Source organism: Rhinopithecus bieti, unplaced genomic scaffold (assembly GCF_001698545.2).
Source record: "Rhinopithecus bieti isolate Rb0 unplaced genomic scaffold, ASM169854v2 scaffold_18153, whole genome shotgun sequence".
In the NCBI taxonomy this organism is placed as follows: domain Eukaryota; kingdom Metazoa; phylum Chordata; class Mammalia; order Primates; family Cercopithecidae; genus Rhinopithecus; species Rhinopithecus bieti.
Genome location: NW_016809139.1, coordinates 2274778 through 2287613, shown reverse-complemented (window position 1 = coordinate 2287613; position 12836 = coordinate 2274778). Strand labels below are relative to the sequence as shown.

The window sequence follows — 12836 nt, the reverse complement described above, 5'->3', positions numbered from 1 at the left end:
AAAAAAAAAAAAAAAGTTGGCCGGGCGCGGTGGCTCAAGCCTGTAATCCCAGCACTTTGGGAGGCCGAGACGGGCGGATCACAAGGTCAGGAGATCGAGACCATCCTGGCTAACATGGTGAAACCCCGTCTCTACTAAAAAATACAAAAAACTAGCCGGGCGAGGTGGCGGGCGCCTGTAGTCCCAGCTACTCGGGAGGCTGAGGCAGGAGAATGGCGTAAACCCGGGAGGCGGAGCTTGCAGTGAGCTGAGATCCAGCCACTGCACTCCAGCCTGGGTGACAGAGCAAGACTCCGTCTCAAAAAAAAAAAAAAAAAAAAAAAAAGTTAACTCAAAATGGATCATAGACCTAAATGTGAAAGCTAGAACTGTGAGATTAATACAAGAAAATATGTGATGTATACACTGTCTTTGTCAGTTTGGGCTGCTGTAAAAAAAATTAACACCGACTGGCTGGCTTAAGTAACCGACATTTATTTCTCACAGTTCTGGGGGCTGGAAGTCTGAGGTCGAGGTGCCTGTAGGTTTGGTGCCTGGTGAGGGCCTCTTCCTGGTTGTGCCCTCATATGGCGGAGAGACAGGAAGCAGCTGACTTGTGTCTTTTGGCATAATGGCACCAATCCCATTTTTGAGGCTCCTCCCTCTTGGCCTAATCCCCTGCCAATGGCCCTGTCTCCAAATTTTCATCACATTAGCAGGGAGGATTTCAATGTATGAGTTTGGACCAGGCATGGGGACTCATACCTGTAATTCCAGCACTTTGGGACAGCGAGGCGGGCGGATCACTTGAGTTCAAGAGTTCAAGATCAGCCTAGGCAACATAGTGAAATGCTGTCTCTACAAAAAATTAAAAAAAAAAATTATCTGGGCATAGTGGCACACACCTGTAGTCCCAGCTACTTGAGAGGCTGAAGTGGGAGAATCACTTGAGCCCAGAAGACTGAGGCTGCAGTGAGTCGTGATTGTGCCACGGTGACTCCAGCCTGGGTGACAGAGCGAGATCCTGTCTCAAAAAAACATAGGAATTTGTGGCTGGGGATACAAACATTCGGTCCATAGTGTCTGTAGTGGAATATTATCCAGCCTTAAATGTGAATGACATTCCGACACCTGCCACCAAGTGGGTGAGCCTTGAGGACATTATGTTAAGTGAAATAAGCCAGTCACATAAGGACAAATGTGTATGATTCCGCTTATATGAGGTCCCTAGAGTGGTTAACTCAGAGACAGAAAGTGGGATGGTGGGTGCCAGGGGCTGGGGGGGATGGTGTTTAATGGGGACAGTGTTTCTGCTTGGGAAGATGGGAAAGTTCTGGAAATGGACGGGGTGATGGTTGCACAGCAGTGGGAATGGACATAAAGCCCCTGAACCATGCACCTAAAAATGATGAATTTTATGTTATGTATATTTCACCACAATGTAACACAAATGAGCAAACATGGGCTTTTTCCTGGTTGCGGACAGGCAGGCTAATGGTCTGCCGGGGGCGGCTGGGCTGGACTTTGGAGGAACCCAGGGCTGTGGCTGGCAGGGCTTTGGGGAGCAGCGGGAATGCATGTAAGGCTGGTGTAGCTGTTGCAGGAGCTGTGGCATCTGGAGGGGCCCGCGGTGGCTCCACCTTTCCAAGAGCCTGCAGGTGGCTTCCCCGTGTCCTTCCTGGGGCGTGACCTCTGGCGGCTCCGGGACTGTTCATTTATGAGCCATCTGTTGGGCCTCCTGGCCAGGCAGTGGGAAGCAGTGCAACAGCAACGCCCTGAATGGCCTTGACCCTGATGTTTTAAGTTATGGAGTGTTGGATCAGGAGAGGATGTTAATGCGTGCTTGTCAGTCTCCCTGGCACGCAGCCTTTCAGGTTTTGAAGTGGCCACACGTATTTGGTCACACGGCGTCTCTCCAGTCCTACGCAAGCACGTTGACATGTGTGCCTTTCACTTTCAGGCTTGTCCAGCTGGAAGCCCTGAGGGCAGCTGTTCCCACTGGCTCTGCTGACCTTGTGCCTTGGTAAGTGGGCAGTGAGGCCGCCTGACACAGGGCGCCGTGTGTGTGTGTGTGTGTGTCCAGTGTTGGGGTCAGTGTTGGACCTTGATACCTTGTTGATTAATTTTTCTTAAAGGGTATATATTTTAACCTTTGCTTGTGACCAACAGAATATTTATTATGGTCTCTTCTCATTTGTCCAAAACCCAGATGGGTAAAGTTCAGGTAACTTTGTTCTCTTCCTGCGAGGGGTGAGCTGAGCTCAAAGGGGCTAAGCTACAAATGCCCCTGGGCTGAGGCGCCTACCAGGGCACAGCGGACATGGGGGTCACCTCACAGGGCTGCCCCGGCTCTGTTAGCAGCCCAGGAAGTCCATCTCTCTCCTGGAGACCAACTGGGAGCCATCTGTGGGATGGGGCAGACCTGTGGCCTGGGGACGGCTGCACGATCCCCGTGGGGAGCCCAGCTGGCTATTGCTGGAGGGTGCCCTGCTCCTGGGGGTCGGTGCCCTGCTCCTGGGGGCCGCTGTCCTCAGGAAGCCCTGGGTTTGGTTGAGAGCAGGGAATTCCCTGGCCGTTGGGTCACTGGGTGGGCCCGGGGATGGGCAGCTCCTCCTGTGCTCCTGTGGCCTGTCCTCATAGGGCCCCTGCCCGCTGCTCCGTGTGTTCCGCCCCCATTCCCAGGCCCGCTGCTGCAGCTGATGAGGCTGCAGGTCCCTTCCAGGTGGGCCTGGACCCCGTGTCCTTCTCCCGCCATGGCTGCTTTCGACCTGGGAGGCGTCTCTTCTCCAAATACTGTCGGCAGAGATCAAATCCCATCCCTGATGTTCTGAGGCTTCCAGGTGTAACTCACAGGCCCAGTTCTGGGTAGGCAGGTGACTTAGCCTCCTGCGTCCCAGTCACAACCCAGGGTGTGTTGACAGCTGCCATTTGATGAAAACAAACGCAAGCGGGATTGACGTGGCCAGCGCCAAGCTCGGGCTTTCGGAGATGCAGTCACGGCTGACCTCGAACAGCACTGCTGACCGTCTGAGCTGGGTGCTGAATGCCTCCTTAGTTTTCAAATTAAAATGACTGCATTTAGTGTCTCTTTTTATTTTTTATTATTTATTTATTTTGAGACAGTCTGGCTCTGTCGCCCAGGCTGGAGTGCAGTGGAACAATCTCAGCCCACTGCCATCTCCGCTTCCCGGGTTCAAATGAGTCTCCTGCCTCAGTCCCCTGAGTAGCTGGGTCTACAGGCGCCCGCCACCACGCCCGGCTAATTTTTGTGTTTTTAGTAGAGACAGGGTTTTACCATGTCGGCCAGGATGGTCTCTATTGCTTGACCTTGTGATCCGCCCGCCTTGGCCTCCCCAAGTGCTGGGATTACAGGCTTGAGCCACCGTGCCCGGCCTAGTGTCTCTTTAGGATTGTTTTATTAAGATTGCTTACTTGATAGCAGATACTATAAAGATACTAACGATACTGTAAAGGCACAGTGGCAGCTCCCAGCTGACCGGCACTCTGAGCTCTCCTCTCTAACATTCTGAATTCACAAAAGTTGACTTGCTGGGTTTGCTTATTGTTGATTTAATACTTTGCCTGTGGTTTAAACTGTTAAATTGTTGCAAATTGCTATTCTGTGCAAAAGAAACTTCAACTGTCTTGCGCGCCCCCCCCCACCCCCAGGTTCAGCTCTCAGGGCGTTCCTGGCATTCCCACTCCTCTGCGTGTCCTTTGGCTATTGTTGGACTGTACTCAGGGCTGAGAGGAGGGCGTGGGGCTTCCGCCGTGGCCACAGGGCTGTGGGAAGGCCACCAGCAAGGGCTGGGGGGCCAGGGGGCTTCCAGTCTGTCAGGTGCAGGATGTGGCGCACGTGGGCTTGTGCTGTGGACGAGGTTTTGCTTCTAGGGGAGAAACTGGCCGAGGTGCACCAGGCGTCAGCAGACCTCTCCCAGAAGGAGGACATTTCGAGAAGATGAAGGTGGAAATCAGTTTGATCTCCTTGGTCCCCTTTCTGGGGACAGGGAATCACGGTTCTGTAACCACCGAGGTCTGGGGAAAAGAATGGGAAGAAGGACAGGTTGGAAACATTGTGTCTTTTGGGGCTAGTAATGGCTGCAGAACAACCCAAATCAGATTTACAACCAAGCTTCCAGGATGAGTAACTTGACATTCACAAAACTGGATGACTGTCAGTGGTGGCGCTGCATGTATCACTTTTGGGAGGGAGGAGAGATTGCAGAACTAAACAGCCCCCTGCCCAAGCTGGTGAGTATTAACATCGAAATCTGTAGCAAAACATTTGCCCATGACTTGCACCAGGACCTCTCGAAAGGTGCCCAAATATCTAACAAACATCTGAAAAGGCAACTTCATTGGTTATCAGATAAATGAACATTTAAAACCAGAACTGTTGTATCACTCCACAGTCAGTGGATTGGCTAAAACCAAAGAGACAGATAAGGCCAGAGTTGGTGAGGAGGTGGGATGGGGTGCGATGGGGTGCGATGGGACGCTCGTTCCTCATGGTGACTGTGACTTGACCTCTTTTTGGAAAACTTGGGTGATATCTTCCAAAGCGGAGCAAACCCATGGCTTGTGACCCAGCCGCTCTGCTCTGGAGCGTGAACCCACAGCCAGGCCCAAGGGCGTCACCGGTTCCATGTTCATCAGACCTGTGTGCCCTGCAGTGGTGGACTGGGTGAATACACTACCGTGTGCTTGCCCAGGGGAGCAGCATGGAATGAGGTGTGTGGAGACAGCCCCGCTCCGCCTGGACGAGCCGACAGGCACATGCTGGATGGAAGAAGCGCAGTGGGTCAGCACATGTGCAAGGCCCACATGCCTGCAGCGCAGTGACAGGTAGACCTAGCAGGGGGAGCGGGAGGGGCAGTTGCCCTGGCAGGAGGCAAAGGAGGCCTGGGGGGCTTCAGGGGCTGGCGAGGGTCCCTTCCCTCCCCTCCCCTCCCCTCCCCCTCCCCCTCCCTCCCCTCTCCCCTCCCCCTCCCCTCCCCTCGTCTCCCCTGCCCCTTCCCCTCCCCTCTCCCTCCCCTCTCCCCTCCCTCCCCTCTCCCTCCCCTCCCCGTCTCTCCCTCCCCTCCCTCTCCTCCCCTCCCCTCTCCCCTCCCCTCCCCTTCCCCCTCCTCTCCCCTCCCCCTCCCCTCTCCCCTCCCCCCTCCCCTCCCTTCCTTTCCCTTTTTTTTTTTGAGACGGAGTCTCACTCTGACTCCCAGGCTGGAGTGCAGTGGTGCGATCTCAGCTCACTTCAGCTTTGAGCGCCTCTGGGCTGAAGGGATCCTCCTGCCTCAGCCTCCCGGTAGCTGGGACCACGGGCATGTGCCACCACACCTGGCTAACTTTTTTATTTTTTGTAGAGACCAGGTTTCGCCATGTTGCCCAGGCTGGTCTTGAACTCCTGGGCTCAAGTGATCTGCTTGCCTTGGCCTCCCAAAGTAGTTGGATTTCGTTTCTTGACCTGGGTGCTGCTGGTCAGAGTGGATCCTCTCTGGAATTTCATCCAGCCGCACGCTGAAGATTTATGTACTTCTCTGTATCTGTTACACTTTAACAAAAAGTTTTCTATAAAACCGTGCCATACCTGGCGTGGTGGCTCACGCCTGTAATCCCAGCACTTCGGGAGGCCAAGGCGGGCGGATCACGAGGTCAGAAAATCGAGACCATCCTGGCTAACACAGTGAAACCCCGTCTCTACTAAAAATACAAATAATTAGCTGGGCATGGTGGCGGGCGCCTGTAGTCCCAGCTACTGGGGACGCTGAGGCAGGAGAATGGCGGGAACCCGGGAGGCGGAGCTTGCAGTAAGCCGAGATCGCGCCACTGCACTCCAGCCTGGGCGACAGAGCGAGACTCCATCTCAAAAAATGACAGAAAAAAAAAACAAAACCGTGCCACATAAGCTTCGTTAGAGCTTGCGTTTTCAGTTTCATCTGAATTCCTCCGTGAAAAATATGAGCTTCTACAAAACAGCAGACTCAAAAAGCAACAACAACCAAACCCCCAAACCCAGCCGACCGGTACCACGTTAAAGCCACATGTTTGTCGATTCCCCTGCCGGGTGTTTGCACGCCCTCTCCGTCGCCGTCGCACGGCTCGGTGTGCTGGAGACCCCGGGGGACAGAGCAGTGCCCACCCACGTGGACGCATGCTCCCATAATAGCGGAGCAAAGGGATGACAGTCTTCGGAGGAGGCTGCTGGCCCAGGCACTCCAGGGGCACTTTCACATTCCATGTGCGGGAAGACCTGAGCACTTCAGAGCCTAAATTACATGGGAAAAATGTGCGTGTGTCCCAAAGCTGGAGTGAGATTTCCAAGGCGTGTATGAGGCACTTGGCAAGCTTCATTTGTGCCCTAAAGCACAAAATACCAGGGCTTGGGGTGAATTTGGTGACATCCAGAGCTGGCAGCCTTATTGGGGCTGGTCACCCCCAGCCCTGAGAACTGCGGGGAAGGAACGCCTGTCATAAGTGGAACCAGCCAGGTTTACACAGCTACCTGCTAGCCTGACGCGTGCGTTGAGCCCTGGCCCTTCTTTTTTTTTTTTTTTGAGACGGAGTCTCGCTCTGTCGCCCAGGCTGGAGTGCAGTGGCCGGATCTCAGCTCACTGCAAGCTCCGCCTCCCGGGTTTACGCCATTCTCCTGCCTCAGCCTCCCAAGTAGCTGGGACTACAGGCGCCCGCCACCTCGCCCGGCTAGTTTTTTGTATTTTTTTAGTAGAGATGGGGTTTCACCATGTTGGCCAGGATGGTCTTGATCTCCTGACCTCGTGATCCACCCGTCTCGGCCTCCCAAAGTGCTGGGATTACAGGCTTGAGCCACCGTGCCCAGCCCCCCTTCTCGATCAGAGAGGAAGAGTCCCGATCAGGGGGAGCACATGGGCTGGGAGCTTGTGGAGCCCGGTGTGTGACTTGCTGCATGATTCACAGCAAGGCATTTGCTTTCCTCGGCCTTGGTGACCCGTCTGGGAAGTGGGCACAGGAGCCCAGCTCTTGCATAGATAGCAGGTGAGGGCATGGGGTGGGGGGAGTGGAGCCAGGGCTCGTGGGGGCAGCACTAGAAGGATGAGAAGGGACCTGTGGCCTCCAGCTCCAGGTTCAGGACTGAAACGCCAGTAGATCCTAAAACCTTTGGGTTCTTTAAGAAAAGGCTAATTGCCAAGGACACTTGCTGACGAGGGCAAGGATCAAAGCCCGTGCTGCGTCAGCGTGGTGGCCTGCCAGCTCCAGGCTGCAAAAGTCCCTCGTCATTTCATTTCCTTCCATCCCTGTGGAGCGAACCCTGTTGTTTGCGTTTTTCGGATGAGGATACAGGCTCAGGCTCAGCTCACACGGCCCCTGGATGCCCGTCTGTGCCCCGAGGTGGGCCTGCGTCTTCTGCTCCCGGGTCCTCACGTGCCCCCGTCACAGCCACCCCTGCCCTGGAGAGGGAGGCCGCTGGGAAAAAGCCCGAGAGTGGCCGGGCCTCAGCTCAACAGGACTTCATTCGTGGATTTTAATTTTTACTTACTATTTTTTTTTCTTTGTACAACAAACATTGTCTGATAAGGGACTTCACTCTTCCAACTTCAAGAAAGGCTCCTCTCAGTCTGGGTGCTGCAAGGGCCCCATTGGGCCGATCCGGTGACGTCACTTGGGGTGGCTTCCTCGGAAGCTGCAGGCCCCTCGGTCCACGGCCCCGTCACGGCAGGCAGTGGACTGGCCGGCGGTGGGCCACTCATTTTTCATACACATTTTAAGAGGATTTTAAAGTGTTCTTGAGTCTTTCTTGGATAACGAAAGGTATCTGGATGGTGCCGTTCTGTCGTGTTTGTCTCAGGTCTCATCTTTCCTCACTCTGCCCTCGTTGCGGGAGAGCCTGGCTCCCAGGCCTGCAGGCCGACCGTGGGTCTCTGAGAAGCCACTGGGTGGGACTTTGTTCTCTGCTGCAGGGGGAAGCTGTAAGGGAGCACCGGGCCCCTGTCCTGAGCATTAGTCCACCGTTCTGCAGAGTCTATCTGAACGCTAGCCTGGTGGGGAGGGGGGCCCAGGGCTCATCGTGGAGAGGGTGGGGGTGAGGAGTAAGCCCCCAGGTGGCACATTGCAGCCCCCAGGGCATCCTGGGCTGAGAGTTTAGGAGACCTAGGATGCATCCTGGGGAAGTGAGGCAGGTGTGTGGTGTCTTGTTCTTTCCGGGTTAAAACCCACAGCATGACCTGTGGCTGGGATCCCCCCGTTCGTGAGTTCTCAAGCCAGGGGAGCCTGAAGGGTGTGTGACTCACACCTGTCTCAGGAACACGGAAGACAGAGGCGGATGGACATGGCCTCCCTCTGTGCTCCCGGCCTGTTTCTGGGGAATGCCGTGTTCAGCCCTGACAGCAGCCAAAGGTTTGTGCCAGTCTGGTCCTGCACCCATGAGAGGTGCTGGGCTGCAGAGATTGGTGGCAGATGCCCTGGAGGAGGGGAGTGGAGCCACAGGTGTCTCCCAGTGGCTGTGGCCGCACGTGTTGCCAGCAGCAGTCTAGGGTCCTAACACAGTGAGTGAAGGACAGGTGGAGGGGAGGGCTGAGGAGGGCCGGCCTGGCCTCTGGAAGCAAGTGTGCTATATGCCCATGGGGAACTGGAGGTGGTGGGCGTTCCAGGTCACTGTCACTGTGCAGTTCTTACACCTTTGCTGTGCGTTGGAGGAGGAATTATCTTTGTGCTCTAAAGTGTGATATATATGAGGGGAGAGCAAAGGGCTCAGACTTTGATCTGCCAAGCTGTGTCTCGTGAAGTCAGGTATTCTGCAAGGGAAGCTTCTTTCTTAAGAAACAAATCAGTGTTCAGGACAAGGCTGTACTGTTCCAGCCACTGCAGAGACAGAGGGTTGGAGGTTAATGTGCACACAAGTTAATTATCCATTTGATATTTACATTTTCATTATAAAAGTAATACATGCTTATGAAATTTAAACACAGAGCCAAATCTAATGAATAATTAAAGTTGCATTCTTCACTCCATCCCAAATCCCACTCTTTTTCCTGGAGGGAACCACTATAAGTGGTTTGTGGTTTATCCTTCTCGAGTTTATAAAAAGTACATGTAAGAACATACATACACACACAGGGTTTCCAAAAATGCACCTACATGTCATGACATCTCTCTGCAAAACCTGATTTTAACTTGTCTTGGGAAACTTGCACTACACATAGATCTACTTCATTTAAAAAAATACTTCCTTTTTTATGCATGTTCTAAAGAGGTACCTATAGACACACATGTATGCATTATGTCTGTGTGATGGTTTCGGAGCAGTTAGCTGATCATCAGTCTCCTAGAACCAGTCTGCCTTAAAGACTTGAACTGTGTTTGTGCGATTTGGAAAGTGTCCTAGAACTGCGCTCTTATGTTGAGGGACTGGGCAGGGTCAGAAGCAGCCTGTCCAGGCCAACACAGTGAGGCCTGTCCAGGAAGATTTCAACACTGGCCCTTACAGCTCCCCGGTCTCTGGGTGACCCCACCTGGCCCAGATGCCGCCTCGCTGGAAGGTGGACTTTGCCTCCTGCCTGCTCTTTCTGTCTGTCTATCTGGTGCTGTTCATAAGTTCATCAAGGTGGCAAGGAGGCCCTAGGTGCTCCATGGCCTGGGCTGCAGACTCCTTTTCCACTGTGGAGCCGCTGTGCTCTGGAACGTCCTGCACTGGGTTCCTCCTGTTGGAACACAGGTAAAGGGTTCTATGCATGCACATTTCTGCGTGTTTTATTGGCCGGGTCACCTGTGTTCATGAGCTAGCAGCTCCTCTGCAGTCGTCTGAAGTGCAGGGCAGCAGACACGAGGGCGGTGACTTTCGTCTGACCATGCCTGGTCACAAGGCTGCTGTGTGCCTGTGGGTGTGTCTTCTCTCAGACACTGCCTGCCTGGCACGCCCTTACCTCTTGGTGAATGTGATTCAAAGCAGAGGCTGCCCCTGGAGCTGCCAGGCCGGGCCCCAGCATGTCTTGCTGTGCTGGTTTGGCTTTAGGTCAGGGGGTCCTGGTGGAGCTCTATGGACTCATGGGCGTGGTGGCGCTGGGAGCCCAGAGGTATCTTAGTCGTCCTCACAGGCTCGGCTTGGGTGTTGCTGTAAGTGTTCTCACCACTTCCATGTGGATTGGAATGGGGAGGCATGTCCATGGCAACACGCGGGCCCGAACTGGATGGGACCACTGTGTGCCTTCAGTCCAGCCTGCCAGAGTGGCAGAGGATGATGCCGGGGCCACAGGGCAAGCCTGGCATTCGAGTAAAAGGTGGGGCACATGTGAGTCGCATCTCCTTTTTATTGTGGCCTTGCCTCCCTTCCTCTTCCCTCCCAAGTGAGGATGAATTTCTCCTGAGGAAGGCTGGCCATGGCGCAGACCAGGCGAGGATGGCAGGCAGCCCCTGTGGGCGCCAGGGGTGCTCTGGCCGTGGCCAGGAACTTGTGGATTTTCCGCACAGATGATCGTGTCATGTACAAATGATGAAAACTTGCTTTATTCTTTCCAATCTTTAATTCTCTCCTTTACTCGTCCTATGCCAGTGGCTGCAGGAAGTGCCCTGAGGAACAGGGCCTCGTGCCTACGTCTTTCTTAATCAGTGGTACATGGCCATGGACTTCAGCATCTGCTTTTCCTGAGTCTAAATGCAAATCATCCTGTTGCTTTTCTCCTTTTATCACTTAGTGTCAATAGTCCTGTTAATTGGTTTTCCATAGTAAACCATTCCTGTGTCCTAGGATAAACCAAATATGGTCATGATATTTTGGTAAAGTCCTGGCTGGAGTCAGTTTGCAAATGTATATATATATATATTTTTTTTGAGACGGAGTCTCGCTCTGTCGCCCAGGCTGGAGTGCAGTGGCCGGATCTCAGCTCACTGCAAGCTCCGCCTCCCGGGTTTACGCCATTCTCTCACCTCAGCCTCCCGAGTAGCTGGGACTACAGGCGCCCGCCACCTTGCCCGGCTAGTTTTTTGTATTTTTTAGTAGAGACGGGGTTTCACCGTGTTAGCCAGGATGGTCTCGATCTCCCGACCTCGTGATCCGCCCATCTCGGCCTCCCAAAGTGCTGGGATTACAGGCTTGAGCCACTGCGCCCGGCCTTGCAAATGTATATTTACTGTGGGTATTCCATCGCTGGGCATGCATGAGGCTGGCCTTTAACTACAGGGTGCTCTGCCTTGTCCCTGATGTTGGCTGCGGTGCCTTTGGTGTTTGCCCAGTGAGTGAAATGCTCACTGGCCTGTGAATGAGCACCTCACTGGAAGTTCAGTGAGTGTGTGCTCATAGGGGAGGCAGACATTGAATTCGTGTAATATTTTGTACTGGCCCCTGCTTTGCTGAGTGTTTTCATTGGGAAGCCAGGGTTGAATGTTGTTGTGTTGCCTGTCAAACCTTCTTGTTAAGGAATCAGATGAACTTTGTTAGTCAGTTTCCTCATAGCAAACCATCCTTGCATTCCTGGAACAGATCCCCATGGTCATCGTGTGTGTGTTGACTTTCTAATGCGCTGTTAGCCCTGTTTGCTAAATTTTAAAGACATTTTTGCATTCGTAGTCATATGAAGAGCAGTGATTCTCAAACTTATGGGCTCTTTCACTCTTAAAAAATTACTGAGGCCCTGGTGTGGTGGCTCAGGCCTATAATCCCAGCACTTTGGGAGGCCGAGGTGGGTGGGTCACTTGAGCTCAGAAGTTTGAGACCGGCAACATGGTAAAACCCCGTCTCTATAAAAAATACAAAAATTAGCCAGGCATGGTGGTGCATGCCTCTAGTACCAGCTACTTGGGAGGCTGAGACGGGAGGATCACCTAAGCCCCAGGAGTGGAGGTTGCAGTGAGCTGAGATCACCCCACTGCACCCCAGCCTGGGTGACAGAGCAAGACCCTGTCTCAAAAAAAAAATTATTGAGGACCCCAAAGAGATTTTGCTTTTGAGTTGCAACCATTGTGGTCCTTAACTGGGGTGACTCCCCTTGTCCTCTGGCGGACATTTGGCGATGGCAGGAGATGTTTTTGGTTGGCAGCTGCTGGGAGACAGTCACTCCTGCATCAAATGCACAAAGACCAGGGAGGCTGCTGAATCCCGCAGAGCACAGCCGGCCCCAGCAGAGTTATCCCATCCAAAATGCCAGGAGTACTGAGGTCAAGAGACCTCTAATATGGTGTTGATAAACACTAGTTAAGAAATTAATAGTAAGAGCATTTAAAAATATTTAATAATTCATTTCAAAGCCCAATGCATAAAAAAATATTTTTTTCCTGTGTCCTGGGATAAACCAGCTTTTGTAAGGAAAACCCATAGTTTCCAAAATTAGTAAGGACAGTGGCCCTGTTTTCTATTTTTATCTGTCTCTTTGATGTCTGACCTCAGCAGCCACAGCTGACATCTCTCTGCCTCTGCAGGCAGCCTGTTGTGCTGTGTCGTGGTTGAGGCTCATAAAGAAAATTATGCTGCACAAGGCTATGAGCTCGTGAAGAAGGCTCTCAGAATCCCCCTGCCTGCGAGGTCTGGGGCCCCCTGGGTTCCTCACGCCTCAATTTGAGACGGTGATTTAGACACATTTCCTTCTTCCCTTCCCTCTCACCCTTTCTCCTTGTGAATTTTATGTCACTGTTGCTTCATTAAAGGGATTGGGACATCTTCCTTCTTTATGTTCTGGGGAAGTTTAATTAATGTTAAAATAGTCTATTCTTATAGGATTTGTAGAATTCACTTGTGAAATCATCTGCCTTTGGTATTTTTGTTAGAGGTAAATTTTTAAAAACTGTTTAGTAGATATTTTAATTATTTTAATTTTACAATTTTTTTAAAATACAAGATTCCATGTAGAGGTTTTTTTTTTTTTTTTTTTTTTTTTTTTTTTTTTTTTTTTTTTTTTTTT

At 52.5% G+C, this 12836-nt stretch overlaps 1 protein-coding gene across 1 annotated transcript in view; it reads left to right on the top strand.

The window, feature by feature from the left end:
• AGPAT3 (1-acylglycerol-3-phosphate O-acyltransferase 3) overlaps positions 1–12836 on the top strand; it is a 124893-nt gene that overhangs the window by 36988 nt on the left and 75069 nt on the right. The window contains exon 2 of the mRNA XM_017888729.1: positions 1940–2002. The gene's annotated coding sequence lies outside the window, so the exon portion shown is untranslated. The remainder of the gene's footprint in view (positions 1–1939; positions 2003–12836) is intronic.